The sequence below is a fragment of the Nanorana parkeri genome, unplaced genomic scaffold, assembly GCF_000935625.1.
Source record: "Nanorana parkeri isolate BGI_ZX_2015 unplaced genomic scaffold, ASM93562v1 scaffold219, whole genome shotgun sequence".
NCBI classification, from domain to species: Eukaryota; Metazoa; Chordata; class Amphibia; order Anura; family Dicroglossidae; genus Nanorana; species Nanorana parkeri.
In genome coordinates, this window is record NW_017306487.1 from 1,250,555 (window position 1) to 1,268,500 (window position 17,946).

Below are 17,946 nucleotides of genomic sequence, written 5' to 3' on the forward strand. Positions count from 1 at the left end.
TCCAATGGTATTTTGGGCTCTAGTTCACACCGTTCAGTTCCAGAGCATGTAAAAAACTGCAGCAAGCCCTATTTTACCTGTTCTGGAACGCATACAAATGCATCAAAAATGCATGCAAACGCCCTGGAAAGCACTGAAAGCCCATTTTAAACTAAAACAAATATTTTATTTTTTTAACCAAAAACAGACCGTAACGCATCAAAAAACGCGGCACAACCCACTGCACTGCGTGTGCAGAAACTCACGCAGAGCTGGTCTCCATTTGGTGTGAACAAGCCCTTATTCTTTGACTGCTTCATGCACCCAATACAACACAGAGCACAGCTTTTTGGGTCATCTACGATAGCCAACCAAAATCTCTATGCCCTGCTTTGCACCTTCATAGAAAATAGGAGAAGCCTTGTAAAAGCAACATCTTTTTTACAGTTTTCTTATACTACTTTTACCAGACAAATATAATAGAAAAACAATAAATGTGTAGTTAGAGTCCTTTTAACAAAAAATAAATAAATAAATAAATAAAACCAAACTAAGTAACACTGTGGTTGAATAACAGCTTGGCGAAGAGACCTCAAACATGTGATGCAAATTCTATCACAGTGCAGTGCCAGCATGCTAAAAAGAAAAAATGTAACTCACTGCAGTAAAAAAAAAGACAATTTTCGTTGTTCATTAATTCCCCCAGCACATGGCGATTTGTAGAATACAGAAGACCTAAACCGCTGTATGTTACATGTGGAGGGCCTCTGCAAAGTATATATATCTTACCTTGCAGTATGACATACCCCAAACATAACTTTTGGCTTCTGGGCACTACAGGGAGTGAGCGGTGCAACACAAGCAGTAAAGGGCTCCAGTTCCTCCTTACTAAATGCCCATTTACAAAATGTCTTCTATTTTTATAAAAGAATACAGGGCATTCTGTGATTGGAGGAGGAGAGATAATGTCACACCCTGCCCTCTCCACCTCCAATCACAGAAACCCTTGTATTATTTCAGAAAAATACAAGGAATTTTGTGAATGGGCAAGTAGTAAGATGGGCAGGGATACAACTGGAGCCTTTCATTGTTTGAGTTACTTTCTTCGCTGCCCGTAGCACCCAGAAGTTACGGGTAGGAGACCTCATGCTGCAAGGTAAGATTTTTATCACATACAACACACAGCTTTTTAATTATAATTTACACACCCAGTGCAATGTGCACATTATCATTTTTTTCCCAGAGTTTGGCTTTCAAGAAACTGGAATTCAGCTGTCATGGGTAAACTGTCTTGTGATCACATTTCTGAACAGAAAAAAACCAGTAATCTCTGAGTTTGCCTAGATTCCAGAAAATTTTACAAAACAGTAAACAAAAGCTTCTTTGTTCCCATACAAGTATACACAATCCAACACAATGCAAAATAAGCATTCAAAGCCTTGACAGAACAAAATTATTTATGAATGGATAAAGATCTGCTATTAAATACATTCTCACATCTAGGTGCCTACTATTTATACCTACAGTATTTGACAGAGTCACGTTAACATAATATGCGTTTGCTAGCATTAGGAAATAATGCAGTTTGAATGACATATAACACAAATGAGGGACTACTAGAAGCAGTCACTATTCCTGCATGAGAAACAAAAAAACCTGTAGAACAATTAACCACTTGCTGACCGGGGTGTTACACCCCCTTCCTGTCCAGGCCATTTTTCAGTATTCAGCGCTGCGATACTTTGACTCACATTTGTTCAGTCATGCAACGCGGTACTGAAATACATTTTATACCATTTTCCTTCATGAGTCACAGTTGTATGACTCAGGAAGGAATAGTGACTGCTTATAGTAGTCCAGGGGTAGGTAATTATTTTTTTTAGGGGGGCAACATAGGAAACAGAGGGCTGTGGATGGCCAAACAGATTAACGGCACGGTACTGGTCAACGCACCAGCTGTATGTTACAGTGTGGCAGGTGTGTTGCGTTGCCATTCTCAAATGAACCACCTGGCCGCAATTTGATCGACTGTGGCACAACAAGCTGTACTGTAATACTGCGCGTTACAGTGTGGTTGAAAAAAGTAGTGCATGCAACACATTTGCCACACTCTAACGCACAGTACCATGCGTTAGTCATTGTCGGGTGGGAAACTACCCATGCAAAACCCCAACCCCTCCTGCACATACCATTTTAAGTTTTTTTTTAAATCAATAGGTGCTAGCTGCAGAAAAGGGGACGGAGGTGGACCCCTGGTTGCTAGGACCAGCCAGTTATCCTAGCAACTAGTGAGTGCAGAGGAGGACCCTGACATCACTGGTTGCTAGGGCCACCCAGCGGCCCTAGCAACCAATGACTGCAGAAAAGACTTCTGCCATCATTGGCTGGTAGGACGCCAGCAGTCCTGGCATCCAAGGACCAAAGAGAAACGCGGTCCAAATACAGACTGATCGCTGGGCCAAGGCTTAAAGTGCATGCACCTTGGAGGCTGGTGCATCCACTGTCAGTGAACCATAACAGAGCACAGGTCAGCGGCCTGGACAGCTGCAGACCCAGGCACAGATAAGGCCCACAGGCTGTAAAATGTCCAGGTCTGTAGTAGTGCCTCATTTGTGCTGTCATTTGAACTGCATTATTTCCTAATTCCTGTACTCGTCAGCGCCATGTTCTGTGCAAAGTTTTTTAAGAGTCACTGCCTTTCCATACAGCATGATATATTTTATTTTCAGTATGGACTGAAACTTTAAATCAATATAGAAAAACTGTCAAAAATACCAGTGGTTACAATAAGGGATGCACCGATATCACTTTTTTAAGACCGAGTACGAGTACCGATCATTTTGATCAAGTACTCGCAGATACCAATTACCGATACTTTTTCTTAAAGGAACAGGTCACATTTTTTCTAAAGCAATACAAACTAATGCTTTAAGGTCACTTTCTTAATATTATGATTCATGAGATGATTAGGGAGCATGACGCTGGCTTCCCGGCCAATCAGAATGCCGGGCAGCGCGTCATTGCACGCTACCCGGCTTCCTGATTGGCTGGGAAGTCGGCTCCATGCTCTCTCATCACAAGTGACGAGAGAGCATGGAGCCGTTTCCTGGCCAATCAGGAAACCGGGCAGCGTGTAATGATGCGCTGCCCGGCTTCCTCATACAGGAAGTACTCGTGCTAGGTATCGGAGCATTTGGGCGAGTACGGGTACTCACCCAAATACTCTGTATCGGCACCGATACCGATACTAGTATCGGTATCGGTGCATCCCTAGTTACAATATATCTCAATACAAACTGTATGTATGACTGATTTTGACGAAATATTTAGTGAAGTTAAACTGTAGCTGACGTAAATTCTAGGTGCCAATAAAAGGGTGCACATACCACTTAGAATACATTGCAGTACACATAGAAACACATTCTAATCCATCTTGTGCTGGTCTGACTTCAGTAACGTAAACTCTGATTTGCAGCCATGGATTATTGCACTTTGCAGTTAGTGTTTTGCTACTTGCATTCTTTATTGAATAGACCTCTTGCATGTCTTATCCATAAAACTTGCTTTTCTGTGGAAGCAAAGGAAAGGAGTATGGAAGTTAGATTTGAATATTAATAGCTTTTTTTATGTGTTTTAACCCCATTGCACAGAGCAGTAGGCTTAGGTTAGCAAAGCATTGATACACGATTATGAGCATGGAGTTCTATGCTATTTATTTCTTGCTTTGGCTGTAGCAGCAGTGATAAAGAGGAATTCTCTATAAAGCTTAAAAGCAAAGGAAATGGTGGCAGCCATTGTTACTCTGCTGGAGGAAGCTGTCAATGCCTTATCAATTTCTGCTTTGCTTCCTTTAAGAGAGCCCAAAACCAAACAACATATTTCACATCTGTCCCAGTTTCTCAGAGACTGTCCCAATTCTATAACCCTCAAAGACATTGCTTTATCTATTAAAGTGCTTTTCACTCACCTCATAGTTCTAGCCGACCTGTGACAATGAGACTGTCACAGGTCGGCTCAGTAGATCGGAAGGTGAGCGAACACATACCGGCGTTCGCTCACCTCTCGATCCTGTCACGGCTCCCTGCCGTGACAGGGGAGGGGCTGGATTCCCCCCTCCCTGCTCCGATCCGCCAGCGCTGCCTGGCGGAACGGATGTGGGAGGTGGCGGGTACAGCTGGCTCTGCCTCTAGATAGGCAGAGCCAGCTGTCAGTCACGCAGCTGGGCGGATCCCGGCATAAATGTTGGGATCCGCTTCAGCTGCGGCGTCTCAGTATACCACGAGCAGCAGGAGTGAAGAAATCTAACAGTTACTTTAATTACTTATAAGATTACTGTCTCTTTCTTATTTGGTCTGCAAATATCACTGTATAAGTAAACAATTAAACACACATTTTATGACACCCACAATGGTCGTAGATAGATTTATTACAGTATGTAGCTATTGCTGGTAAAGATGGAGGAATCTCTGTACTTCAGAAAAGTATTTTTAGGCATCCAATGCATGTTACTAGATATTTGAGTTTTAGCTTTCAAGGTTCAATCTAACACCTTTATTGTGAGAGCCACCACTCCCATTCAGGCCTGTGTTCATCAATCCCATACTAGGGCTAAAGGCTGCTTTTAAGGATGTATACTTTCATTAAAGGTACACATGCCCACCTTCCCTAGCCCCCCTGACCTAAACTATCCAACACCATCCCCATCTAATTACAACTAAAAGCTCCTAAAGGTTTACATCCTGTGGCCAAAATCTTCCTCAGTGCTGGTTGTGCCTGCCTGGTGAACCCTTAGAGACTTGCATAAGGTCTTCTCTTATAGGCTAGAGATACTCAGGAGATGGCCCCATAGAAGTCTCTGAGGGGTTTTCATGCATGCCAGCCATTGGTGAGAAAGATTTTTAGCCAAAAGGTGGCCGGCTGCAGGTGCGATACTCAGATAGGTAAGTATCTGGGGGGAGTTCTTTGAAGTAACTTTTTACTGGAGTTTAGGGCATGTGTCAACGGGGTTTTGCTCACTCCAAACAGTTGCACACAAGTCTATGAGAATGCAAAACGCACTTTGAGCAGTTGAAATTCAGGTTTAGAAAGGAGGTAAACTGCAGGTCAGATGCTCCTGTCAATAAATTCTGAGCAATCTCAGAAGCATCTCAACTGATGTCAAATTGATGCCATCAACACAAGCCCAAAGTCCTTCCACACAGGCCCTTAACCACCCTAAACCTAGTTAATACCCAACGTTTCACCTAAACCCTTCTGCTGATACTTACCTTAGTGTGCTGAAACCTACCTAAGACCTGGCCCTAATTAATAACAGTCTAGCTATGTGTAAAGCCAATTTACAAAACAGCCAAATTTGTGGTGCCAAAAATGTATAGTCCCAGATTTTTCTGCCGGGGTTATCCAATGTTCTATGGTGCTATTTAGACAGCAAAAAATGTATACGGACATCATAGAGCCAGTACGATCGAAGACACAAATGTTTTTACAAGCAAGTTGCAAATAAGCATGGAACACTGCTGTAACTTGATCCAAGGCTGCAACTACATTTCTTATAAGCATAAGGTGTGTTGTGCCCCAGCAACACTAAAATAACTACAAAGGGTGTTCACATAAGCATTTTAGCGACAAAGGGACACAAAGGTGGTGTGTGCCCGAATCTGGCTGGTGTACTGCCTGGCAGTACACCAGGTAGCTTTACATTCCCAGGTTCTCCTTCTGCTCCCCAGGGCTGCATGCTTTTTAGTTAGCCTTCAATTCTCACGGCCCCCATCCGAGAGCGCTGTTTATGTCTTTTTGACATAAGCATTTTAGGGCATTGTCCATAAGACTTACACAGTACATAGCCAAAAAGAAAAACAATGTAATAAGAGTGCTGGGGTATGTTCCTGGCACTCGTTAGATTGGATAAGCTACAAAAAGAACTCCAGGATGTATTTAAATTAACCATTGCAGTGGGGCTACCCCCCACTGCAAGGGTCAAGTGCTGATTTTAGCCTTGGAGTGAAAATAAAGAAAATAAACTCACCAGATCCTCCATCCTGCAGCAGTAACTGTCCGTCGAAGTCCTTGTGTCTAATGGACCTGCTTTAGATGTGATCACGTCGTGGGTCCCCGGACCTCCAGAGCCCGGAGGAGAAGAGGCTGTGGGGACCAGGCCAAAAACAACCAGGCGCAACCAAGGAACAGGGGAGTATATTGTCTTTATTTTTTGTCCCTAGACCAAAATGAGCACTTAACCCTTGCAGTGCGGGGTAGCCCCACTGCAAGGGTTAATTTGAAAACATCCTGGAGTTCTTATTTAAAGGGCAACAAATTCACTGCACCTTGGCTGAAACTGAATATTTATAACACACATACACATCAATTCACATCATTAGTTATATGCTATCATATTTAGATACACAACTTCTCACACAGCTTTAAAATACTCACACAAGCACAGATGTTGCAATAATAATTATAGCATGTTATCGCGCTTGATCAATGAACCGATGAAGAAGGAATGAACTTGATCAATGAAGTGGGAAAACTCACATAAGGATCTTCCACATGAAAGCCATCTGCCATGAAAGAAACATCTAGGTTGCCAATACTGGGCCCCCATTCTAAAAATGTTACATTCCTGGATGTTGTTTCAATTCTTAGAGACACTAACCTGGAACATGGATGTAGATCAAGACTTCTGATTTGTTACCGACTTTTTAGGGCTCTATTTGCACTTCTGCACCCTTGGCTAACTGTGTGTTTTTCCCCACTTCCTATTCCAATTGACTGGCTAGCCTTAGGCCCCTTTTTGACAGGCACTTTTAGTTTCGATCTGCAGGGGATCTATGCATGGATTCCCTGCTGATCAGAACAGATGTCACCATTGTGACATCCTTGTCCATGCAGTTTTTTCCTCCATCTTGTGATGCAGGAAAAACTGAAATTACTGGACCCATGTAGGTCTATGGGGAATCAGATGTAAACAGACATGTGTCCAGTTACATCAGATTACTTCTGATCTGTCACGGTCAGGTCCATTGACACGGAGCTCTGCTGGGTTTGTTTTGCCGGACCTGGCCGGAGCCGACCAGATTTAAACAGACACATGTTTAGATTTGGCTGCCCATAGAATAAAAATGGCTCCCGACCAGGTCCACCTGAAAAACCCACAGGTGGACATGATCAGAATGCCCTTGTGAAAGGGGCCTTAGTATTAAGCTGGCCATACACCTTACAACCATCGCACAACTTTAGTTCTGTGATGGTTGTAAGGTCATTAAAATTTCGTATGACCTGCCAATCCTGGACAGGCAGATCGTACTTGCGATCATCACAAGTCCTCCCCGCTGAGGGTTTGCTAGAGAAAGCACAGAATAACATTTAAACATCGATGATAGGGGTAGTGATAGGGGTTTACTTATAGAAGTTCTGCCTGCTGTACCTCAGAATGGATGCCATTTACATGGCACTAGCGCCCTTAGATGCAGCTGACGGGTATAGGAATTTCCTATACTCATCAACACCATCTAGCAAGTGCCAAGCAAATGGCATCTACCCAGCCTATAAAGGAACCCCATAGCATTATTACATACAAAAGTAGAAGGCAATTCTTTATAGGTCTTTGTAGGTGGGTGACTCCGGCCCTCCAGCTGTTGTGGAACTACAAGTCCCATGAGGCATTGCAAGACTGACAGTTACAGGCATGACTTCCAGAGGCAGAAGGATTATGGGATTTGCTGGAGTTGCCAATGCCTGTTTTATAGCATGTGCGTTGTAATGGTTTGATAGAAAAATTACCAATTTCGCCAAAATGTCACCAAAAATCATCTACTGTTGATGATGCTAATGAGAACAGGTCAAGGATAGCTGAAAACGTCTGTAATCGTCAGGAGCCACTTGTCCATTACACCTTAGAAACCACCAACAACCACCTTCATTCTGCCTTTCTCATTGACTCCAATGCCTTTTAACAAAATAGCAAAATGTTGGCAAAATCTCTCATTTTTTGCAGACATTTTAGAAAATCAAAACTCTCAATTTCACTTATCTGTGTATCACTCAGCTGTAGATCCTCAAATCATCTCTGAATTGGTACTGGCACTGTCCTTCCTTCTGGAGGGTGGCTACTTTTATTCCCCATGGTCCCTATGTGTGTGTTGTAAATAAGTCACCACTCCAAGATTACTCCCATGATGGACTACAATCTCATGTTTAGTTTACCAATTTGTATTGAGATTGTAGTCCATAACAGGAATGAGCTTGGAGCGGTGGCTACTTTACAACACACACAAGAACCATGGGGAACAAAAGTAGTCACCCTCTAGAAGGAAGGACAGTGTCATCACCACTTCAGAGATTATTTGAGGATCTACAGCCGAGTAATACACAAATGAGATACATTTTTGTAAATTTTGGGGATTTTTTAAATTAACCCGCACTGCAAGGATTAAATGCTCGTTTTGGTCTGGGGAGCAAAATAACAACGTTACACTACCAAACCCTTGGATCCAGCTTGTTCTTAGACTGATCCCTGGAAAACATACCAGCACTTCAACAGAAGAGGACATAGGCAGTAGGGAGCGCTGTGACAGCCAGCTCCAAGGGTCAGGTGAGTTTATCTTTATTTTCCACCCTAGACCAAAATGAGCATGTAACCCTTGCAGTGTGGGGGTAGCTGCACTGCATGGGTTAAAGTGACACTAGACTCAGGAGTTAAACCTTAAGGGCCGGTTCACACCATACCCAGTGCGTTCCGGCATGGTTAGTGCCCAAAACGCACTGTATCGCATAATTAAAGCCTCCCACGTTCTGTGGCGGGAGGGGGCACGGTGGACAAGCCTCCTGCCTGCAGTGCAATCGCCCACACCAGAACGTGTGGTACAGCAATGCCTGTGTTCCAGTGCGGTGCTATCGCAAAAAATAGTGCATGCCTGAACGCACTGGATATAGTGCACACTGGAACCAGCCCTAAAATAGCATTAAAGATCGTTGGAGTGGTGGCTACTTCCCAACACACAGGGACCAGGGGCAACACAAGTAGTCACCCTCCAGAAGGAAAGACCAGCACCACTTCAGAGATGATTTGAAGATCTATAGCTGAGTGATACATAAATAAGATACATTTTTGTTAATAGGTAAGGGACTTAAATGCATTTTTAAGATTTAACTCCTGAGTTTAGTGTCTCTTTAAGCCAGCGCACAGGCAAAGACGTGCGTTTTGCCTGCTGTGTTTGGATTGCCATTAACAAATAACGGCGACGCAAGCGCATTTTCCCACATCGCATGAACGTGCCCCCAACGCGTACACTTTGGCGTTCATGGACTTCTGCATAAACGCAGGCTTGACCCTGCCAGTGTGAATGGTGTGAGAGATGGGTGGGTACAAAGTAGCAGGCATTCCATAGGCAGCCAGCCAGCACAGCAGACGTTTAACATGCACAGCACCACCTAGATGCCAGCAGGGACAGGCACGGAGTGTGCACGACTGCGGCGACGCGGGGATGCCGTGTTCCATGTAAGCCCGGTGTTCTCAGCCACACACCAGTGACCCGGTCCCGGAGCAAGCAGCCTTCAGTCTGGGGAAGAGTGGGAGCGGCGCAGTGCGCACACACAACGCTGCACCCCGGCTGGAGGGAGCTTTACTGTCATCTACAAGGAGCACTTCTTCATCCGGCAGCCAAGCCCGCAGGAGTAGACTGCAACCCACCATCCAGGCAGCTGCAGCCACCTCATCCCTGCCATACAGTCTCTGGCAGCATCCTGTCCTCGCTGCCCTCCAGCTAAACTGGCATACAGGTACCATTTTACCATGCTCCTCTTGTCTTGGGAAGGGTGTGGACTGAGCATCATACCTCTATTCCCCAGGGGGGATGTAATGCGGGTGCTTCTTGGACCAGGAGTTTGGAAGCACTACAGGGTATGAGTAGCATGTAACAGGAAATTCTGCTTTGCTGTACTACAGCTGAGCTTTCACATCTGTGTTGATGCATGCTTATAGTATTGCTGCATGGAGGTCAGCCAGCAATGTCCTAGTTTTTAAGTTACTTTCATTGTGGCAGCATGTTCATGTTGGCAGTGGAATTATTTGGTGCACTTGGATAGGAAAGGGCTCATATTAATAAAACAGGGAGAAAGAAGGATAAAACGTAACAGATACAAGACTGATTCTAGTTATTTTAAATGTTCAGAATATTCTCTGTCTTAGAATGGCTTTGTTTATTGATCCAGTAAAGTCTTGGGGAAAAAAATACTTGCATTGTCCGTGTATCATCAATCCATCCGTCTTTAATGTCACTGGACAAGCAGTTGTGAATGGAATCCATATCAGTACAATAGACAGTTATCAATAGCTGGTGTCTGGAATGCATGAAGTGTATCACCATTGGCAGATAAATGGTAGGGGAAGATAGTAGATGGATGGATGGCTATAGTGAAACATTTTCAGAGTCTGTTTTACATGCATGAAAATAGTAAAGGAATATTAGTGCATTATATTTAGCTAGATTGAAATTCGAATTACATAAAAAGCTAATTGGGCTTCAATATTGTAGGTTTATAACTAATTGTTGTAGCACAGCCTTTGGTGGTCAGCGTGAAGAGTCATTGAGGCACCTACTGATGGCGTATTGTTGATTGAATAAAATGACCGTATGATGTAGACGGTGCACGTGCCATATTCTCATTTTCCTTCACAGATGACTCATTTATGAACAGATGTAATTTTTGGATGCCCTCCCCTGAAGTACTTTATTAGTTTACAAAACAAGGCTCTCACCTTAATAAGCATCTGTTGTCGAGGGCATCTGTTTTCCTTTATTAAGCATAATCACAGATGACAGCAATGTGCAAATATTTTAATTTTTTTTACCTGACCAGCTCACAACATCAAGAAGAAAAATGAAACATATTGAAAGGCACTGACATGTTTCCCATGAGGAGAGCATCTCCTCATATTGGGTGGTAGACTCTGGGAGGAGAGCACCCCCTCATATTGGGTGGTAGACTCTGGGAGGAGAGCACCACATATTGGTGGAAGACTCTCGGAGGATAGCACATCATAGTGGGTGGTAGACTCTCTTAGGAGAGTACCACATATTGGCTGGTAGACTCTTTGAGGTGAGCACCTCATATTGTGTGCTAGACTCTTGGGGAACAGCTCATGTTGGGTACTAGACTCTCAGAGGACAGCACCTCATATTGGGTGGTAGACTCTCAGAGGAGAGTACCTCATATTGACTGGAAGACTCTTGGAGGTGAGCACCTCATTTGTGTGCTAGACTCTCTGAGAGCACCTCTTGTTGGGTACTAGACTCTCGAAGGAGAGCACCTCATATTGAGTGGTAGAATTGTCTGGCCGTGGTGTGTTACATTGTAGTGTTCATACCTTACCTGTCTCTGCTGTACAATATATACAGTATGGGAGGATGTGCTGAGAGGGCATTGCTTGGGTAATTATCTTTCTTTATCTCGGTTGCGCAGTAAGACGACAATGGCATAAATATGCGTACTTGTAAGCAAGGGGAGGAAATAAATAAGTACATTTTCGAGCAATATTTTAAAAAGCCAGTAAAAACACGTATCCACTGACTCCAAGCAAGGCTTACAGTAGTTCTAAACCCAATCCTTAAAATGTTATATACTGGACTGTTTAATATGATTGTGTAATTAATCTGCAGTTTTAATTAAAATAATAACTGTTGATCCTGCCATGTAGGTCCTTGTTAAGGCACTTCTTGATATAGGGTGACAACTCTTTCCCAATTGTGCTCCTGCTACAAGTGGACGTGCCGGCACACAATGCGCAGGCATTGTCCGCCATTGTCACTATCGGGGGAAAACTGCGTTTAAAAAAATATTGTTTCCCAGTATTTTTACAAAATAAAGCTGGCCATAGACCAGAAAAATTTCATTTGAGAATTTTCATTTTTGAAACGTTCGTTTACCTTTCTAATGGTTAGTCTGGCCTAGTCAATGTTCATTTTTGACAGTAATGACAAATGACCGAATGTAATTCTAACCGTGAAAGTAAAAAAAGAAATCACATATATTGGAATGCACTTGTATTAGGCACAAAAGAAACCTCTTTAATACATCTGGGATTCCATTCAAGTAGCAGGCCTGCATGAAACTTTAAGGGCTTTTGAACGAAATTATTTGACTCAATGGTGGCAAGATCAAGTGTTCAGATGAACCATTTTGAAAAAACCTTTAACAGTGCATGGCCAGCATAAATGTCATCCAGTTAGGGTTTAGATCTACGTTAAAAGATAGGCACGGTTATTTCATATAGCTTGTCTGACTGACTCAATAAATATGTCTAGATCTGTTGCAAGTTTGTCACCATTGAATGAGTCAAGGTGATTATCCTGATTACCAGGGTATTTCCTAACAATTTGCCTCTTCTTGTGTTGCTCATATTGTGTTGTAGTGAACAGTATCAATAACCTTTAATCAATTTCTCTTTAGCTGCCTCCAAGAACACATCTGTGACAAAACATGGGTCACCTTACTTTATGTTTTTCAGGATTTTTGGACTTTTTTATGGCTTTTCAGCTACTTAAATGTTTTCAAAAATGTCAAGGGACTTAATTTTCAAGTAGCCTGTTCGTGCTCCCAAACGGTTTCCTGTCTCTCACTACATTAGGACTTTGTAATTAAAGCAGATCTTGCATGAAACAGATTACATTCTAACTACATAATTTGCTTTGCACACTCACTCGGCTATCTAAAGTAATTCTATGTGTTTAAAAAAATATATCCTATATAACGTGCTGGTGCAGAAAGTCTGGGCCAACCACCTTCATGATGATGATCTCAATTCCACATGGCCAACTGATGCATCTTGTTGAGCTAAACATAAGGGATGACTATTAGGTCAAAGTCATTTGGTCATTTGGTATGGCCGTGTGACCATATAAGGCCAATAATGATGTCACCAGCATTCTGCCCTTTTGTTTACATGCAGCTGCGGGGCGGGGAATATGTTGGCCGCAGCTGATTAAGCCGGTACTGACAAATTCGGTCTGAACCTGGGCTCATCCTTATTGCTTATTTGGCCTTTTCCCCAGCATAGGGCGCACAACTCTCTGTGCGTATAAAGTCTGATGAGATTTTCAGGTAAAGTGAGGAGTAAAATGAAACCAGGAAACAATTTCACTCTATGCTGTCTGAGGCTGCACAAATATGGCAGCACTAGAATATACTCCTACATGGGTTATACCAAAGGTATATGGCACTAGCAACTTAAGTATGTAATTACTTTTAGTTTTATCGGGATATCATTTATAAATAATTTGTCTTCTAAAATAACCTTTTTTGTAAAAGAAAATGGAAATTTTCAGTTGGGAGTCTGAACTTTGTCTACTGATGCAATATGTTTCCCTAATCAGTTTCTTGGCAGTCTGTAAAGATATAGCCACTATTCTTTTTCCTCTCTTTCCCTGGCCAGACCTAGTACGCACTGTCAGAGAATTTTTTCACACCTTCCAATTTCTGAAGTAGGTCAGGAAGGAAGGACTTCAAATAAGACTACTCCTCCCTCTATTATTCTCTTCCCACACAGCTCCCCTTAAAGTAGAGCTGTAGCCGGACTGTGGACATTCATTTTTAAATATTCATAACGAGCAGTAAATAGATTTTACCACTTCAGTCCTGCAAATACATTATACAAAAAAATACTTTGCTGTAATGAAAGACAATCAAAGCTGAACTCCATGCAACCAACCTAATACACATGAAATGCATATATAGGAGCAGCTTTACCTACCAAATGTTTTGTATTTCTGTCCATCCAGTCCCGAGATCTACACATGTCTGCCAAACAGCACAGCTCGGCCTGGCAGGGTATAAAACCTGATTCTTTTCTCTGCTGCTATTAAAGGGGATCTATGGTGAAAAACTAAAAATAAATGTATTTATATTGAATTTCTGATCTTAATAACCATATCAATTTAGAAGTTTGTAAACTTTTTGAAGATGCCTGTAGGATGTACGTCCTCAATACAGTGACTTAGTTTCACCCAGCCTTGTGAAAATTCCTTGTCTCCCAACTGTCACAGAGCCTGCTTTCTCCATGTCTGAACAATGTTTTGCTATTACTGCTTGCTGGAAGCAATGCATTATGGGCTGTCTAGTACTGAGAAATCGAGATTGTATCACAACAAGCAGCAGGGAAAGAGGTGCAAAGCACACTGGGAATCCAGGAAGTTGGTGAAAGTGATGGGCAGACAAAAGGCAGCACACTACATAAAAGGGATTTTTTTTCAAGTAAGCTTTGATTGTATTATCAAAAATAAGTCTATGTATTCCTAATACAATGCTGATGTTATAACAGGATAGTATATGCTGGAATTTTACAACTCCTTTAAGTAACACATACAGATCTTGACCCTCCCTCTGCTTGTGCCTGGACAGTGAAAGGAGAAGCAACAGAGGGATGTGCTCATCTCTCTGCCTATCTGCTCTTTCCTCATATCAGCATGTTCCTTAATACCACATGAGCACTGCAGCACAACTTATTGGCTCCATGTGCTATTTCTTTACTGATCTTAGCTTTGCTGTAGAGGGGATTGCAAAAGCCTGATACCTGGTTAAATTTAGTTACTAACACTGTTTGTAATAAAAAATATATATATATAATAGTGTATAAATAAATACAGAGCCACTTTACTTTGCGTTTATATATGCCTTCCGTTTAGCTTGACGTTGAAAAACAATGTTGTGTTTTCATATGCACTTACCATACAGAAGTATCCATGGCAGACATGATTGTAGCCATCATTCTAAAGACTTCATTATGAAACAATTCCTGAGAGCTGCTGGCTGTCTCTTTTATGGGACTTTTCTAGATCTGCTGTTTTTTTTATTGATCATCAGTATTAAATAAACCTGTTAGCAGTTTAAAGAAGCGCAAGATTGCTCATTCTAGCCTACAGGAAGTATATACAGTATGTGGCTATTGATGGCCACTGAAAATGTGCCTGTCACACTGAATCTTTGGTTTTAGTACTTTCTTGGTCACTGACCTGAAACAAGTATGCAGAGTTCTGACTTCACTCTTATTCCCCTATGTGCTTTTTGCAGGTCAGTGACTCACAACATGTTGTCATTAGAGACAGCCAGGCAATTAGTATTTGCAAAAGGAGGTCAGCAGTGGCAGCCCCCATTTTTCTTTCAATCAAAGTTTGCTTTGATAGTGCCCATCTTGCCAATATGCTGTCACAACCCCCTGAAAAAACAGATTTGCTGTAGGGTGGAGTAACTTTGGTGGCTTGCTGCACTGCTTAAAGTGTATATCCGCTTTTGCAATCAAATTTGAGAAAACCTCACTAAATGTTTGTTACGTGTTTCCATTCGCACATCATACCTAAAAATATATATGCTTAACAAAAATAATTCTTACCCTTTGCAAGCTACTCTGAACAATTTCAAAGTGAGTCTGTTCCCATACAAACACTGGGGACATGATGAGTTTCCCCTCATTACTATACAATGCAGAAGCCACACTTCTGGATATTTAAAAGATTTGTAAAGTCCTAACATATACTTTCCTGTTATAACATCAACATTGTATTAGGAATACATACTAGACTTGTTTTTGATAATGCAATCAAAGCTTATTTGTACAAGTCTCTTTGATGTAGTGAGTGCTGCCTTCTACCTGCCCATCACTTTCACCAACTTCCTGGATTCCCAGTGCGGTTTGTTTCTCTTTCCCTGCTGCTTGTTGTGATGCAATCTAGATATACATATGCCATCATATGCACAGATAATGTTATTTTGTTCCGATGTTGAGTCATAGTTCAGAAGGCGGACTGTGCATGACAGAGATGCAGACCGTCTAGCTGCTCCTGCGTGCCTGACTTGTCAGCTGGCTGCTGGTCACATGGTATCGTTTCGCGGACTGCAATTGGCCCGCGGGCCAGTACTTTGAGACCCCTGCTTTAAAGTGTATGAATATCAAAGCCTTTTCTATATGATTTAGAGTAAGGAAAAGTTAAAACCCTGTCAAGTTTTTTTTTTGTCTGCGCCATTGGGGAGGATTCCCTTTATTTCATGTTGTGGAGGTAAAACAGGAAGTAAGAGTGAATCTCTATGTAGTCACCTCTCAGACAGTTGTCCCCAGAATAAGTATGCCTATTAGAAGATTTATTCTCTACTCCTGTTCTGGGGACAAATGTAAACATGTGGACTTCCCTCATTTTATGTTTTGCTGACAATAGCAAATAGGACATATAGAGGTTGAATCTTTTCTGTAGGACAAAGACAGCAGTAAAAACTTGATAGGGGTTCTAACCCTTCCCAACTCTACCTAAAACTAAAACTAAAAGTTTTGGCTATACAGTACACTTTACGCTTTACTTGATTTTGATTTTTTTTTTGTTACAGGTTTATTTTTATATAATGACTATATACAATGCTGAGTATATTCCTTTATTTACTAAAACTTCTATCAATTTAAATAAGCAGTGTGACAAATCAGCTTTCTGAGTCATACGCTTTATTCGTTAGCAGTAGATTGTGAAGCAATATGGTATTTACATTTATTTAAAACATGTGTGCTACACTGGTTTTGCAGATAACGGTATAGTGAGAGCATTCATGGAGCAAAAAAATATTCAAATGTAATATTCCATTTTATATAATGCTGGTGGACCAGGCTGTGCCCTGTTAGATCTTTGATTACTGGAATGCGCTCCCTTTTTAATCTGTTAACTGTATGTCATTTGACTGACTCAATTATCTGAGATCCTTGAGTGATTACCGTATACAGATGTTCCTCACTTACCGACTTACCTGTTTTGCGACCACTCGCACTTACGACGGACCGCCGATCGACCTCCGACCTTCCGCGTCAGCGTCAGTGCGACGGGTCGCCGGCGGAAGTGACATCCCCCGATCTTCACTGCAGGTCTCGGTAAGTATTTCCATTGCCGGATGTACAGTACACTGTTCGGTACTGTACATCGGCAACGCTATACAGTACTGTACTAATGAAGTATAGTACTGTATAGAGTTCCTCACTTAACGACCAATCCGTTTAACGACCTGGTCGTAGGAACGGAACTCGGTCGTTAAGTGAGGAATACCTGTATACTCGAGTATAAGCCGTCCCGAATATAAGCCGAGGTACCTAATTTTACAAAAAAAAATGGGAAAAAGTATTGACTCGAATATAAGCCTAGGGTGGGAAATGAGGCAGCTACTGGTAGATAGATACCAATAAAATTACATTAACCAGTTGACATCCGCGGTGTTAAACCCCCTTCCCATCCAGGCCATTTTTCAGTATTCAGCGCTGCGGTACTTTAACTGACATTTATTCCGTCATGCAGCGCTGTACTGAAATGAATTTTATACCCTTTTTTGGGGACAGATAGAGCTTTCTTTTGGTGGTATTTATTCACCACTGGGGGTTTTATTTTTTTACTATATTAAGGAAAAATTACCGAAATTTAAAAAAAAAAAACAGTTTCCCCTATATTAAATGATAAAACATTTATTATTACCCAATTTTTTGGTCAAATATAAAAGATGGGGTCACGTCGGGTAAAAAGACACTAAACATGTCAAGCCTTAAAATTGCGTGCGCGCGCGAAACCTCAAAAAACGATAATACCCAAAATTGGCCCTAGGCGACGCTTTAAAAGCTGTTACCGCTCATCAGTTTAGTGTTATCAGTGATTGATGGCCCTAAAATGATTGCTCTCACTGCGACGTTTGCGGCGATATGTAACATGTGTAGCGCAATTGTAATTGCGCTACACATGTTACATGTGAGCCGCTGTGAAAAACATCAACTGAACCCTCCTTGTTGCCTCTTAAAGGAGAACTATGAGGTGAGTGCTTTACACATACCGGAAAACTGGTCAGTATACAATTTTACATAGCTGAGGAGCTGAAGTGTTTGCATCCGTGGATCATGGAATTATGGATTGGTTTCTTTTGGCTGGAATTGTTCTTAAAGCATAAAGAAAGCATAAA

The 17,946-nt window shown here is 42.0% G+C and overlaps 1 protein-coding gene across 1 annotated transcript in view; it reads left to right on the top strand.

The window, feature by feature from the left end:
- Nucleotides 1-9,725: 9,725 nt before the first annotated feature.
- MYRIP (myosin VIIA and Rab interacting protein) overlaps nucleotides 9,726-17,946 on the top strand; it is a 309,369-nt gene continuing 301,148 nt past the window's right edge. The window contains exon 1 of the mRNA XM_018555942.1: nucleotides 9,726-9,759. The gene's annotated coding sequence lies outside the window, so the exon portion shown is untranslated. The remainder of the gene's footprint in view (nucleotides 9,760-17,946) is intronic.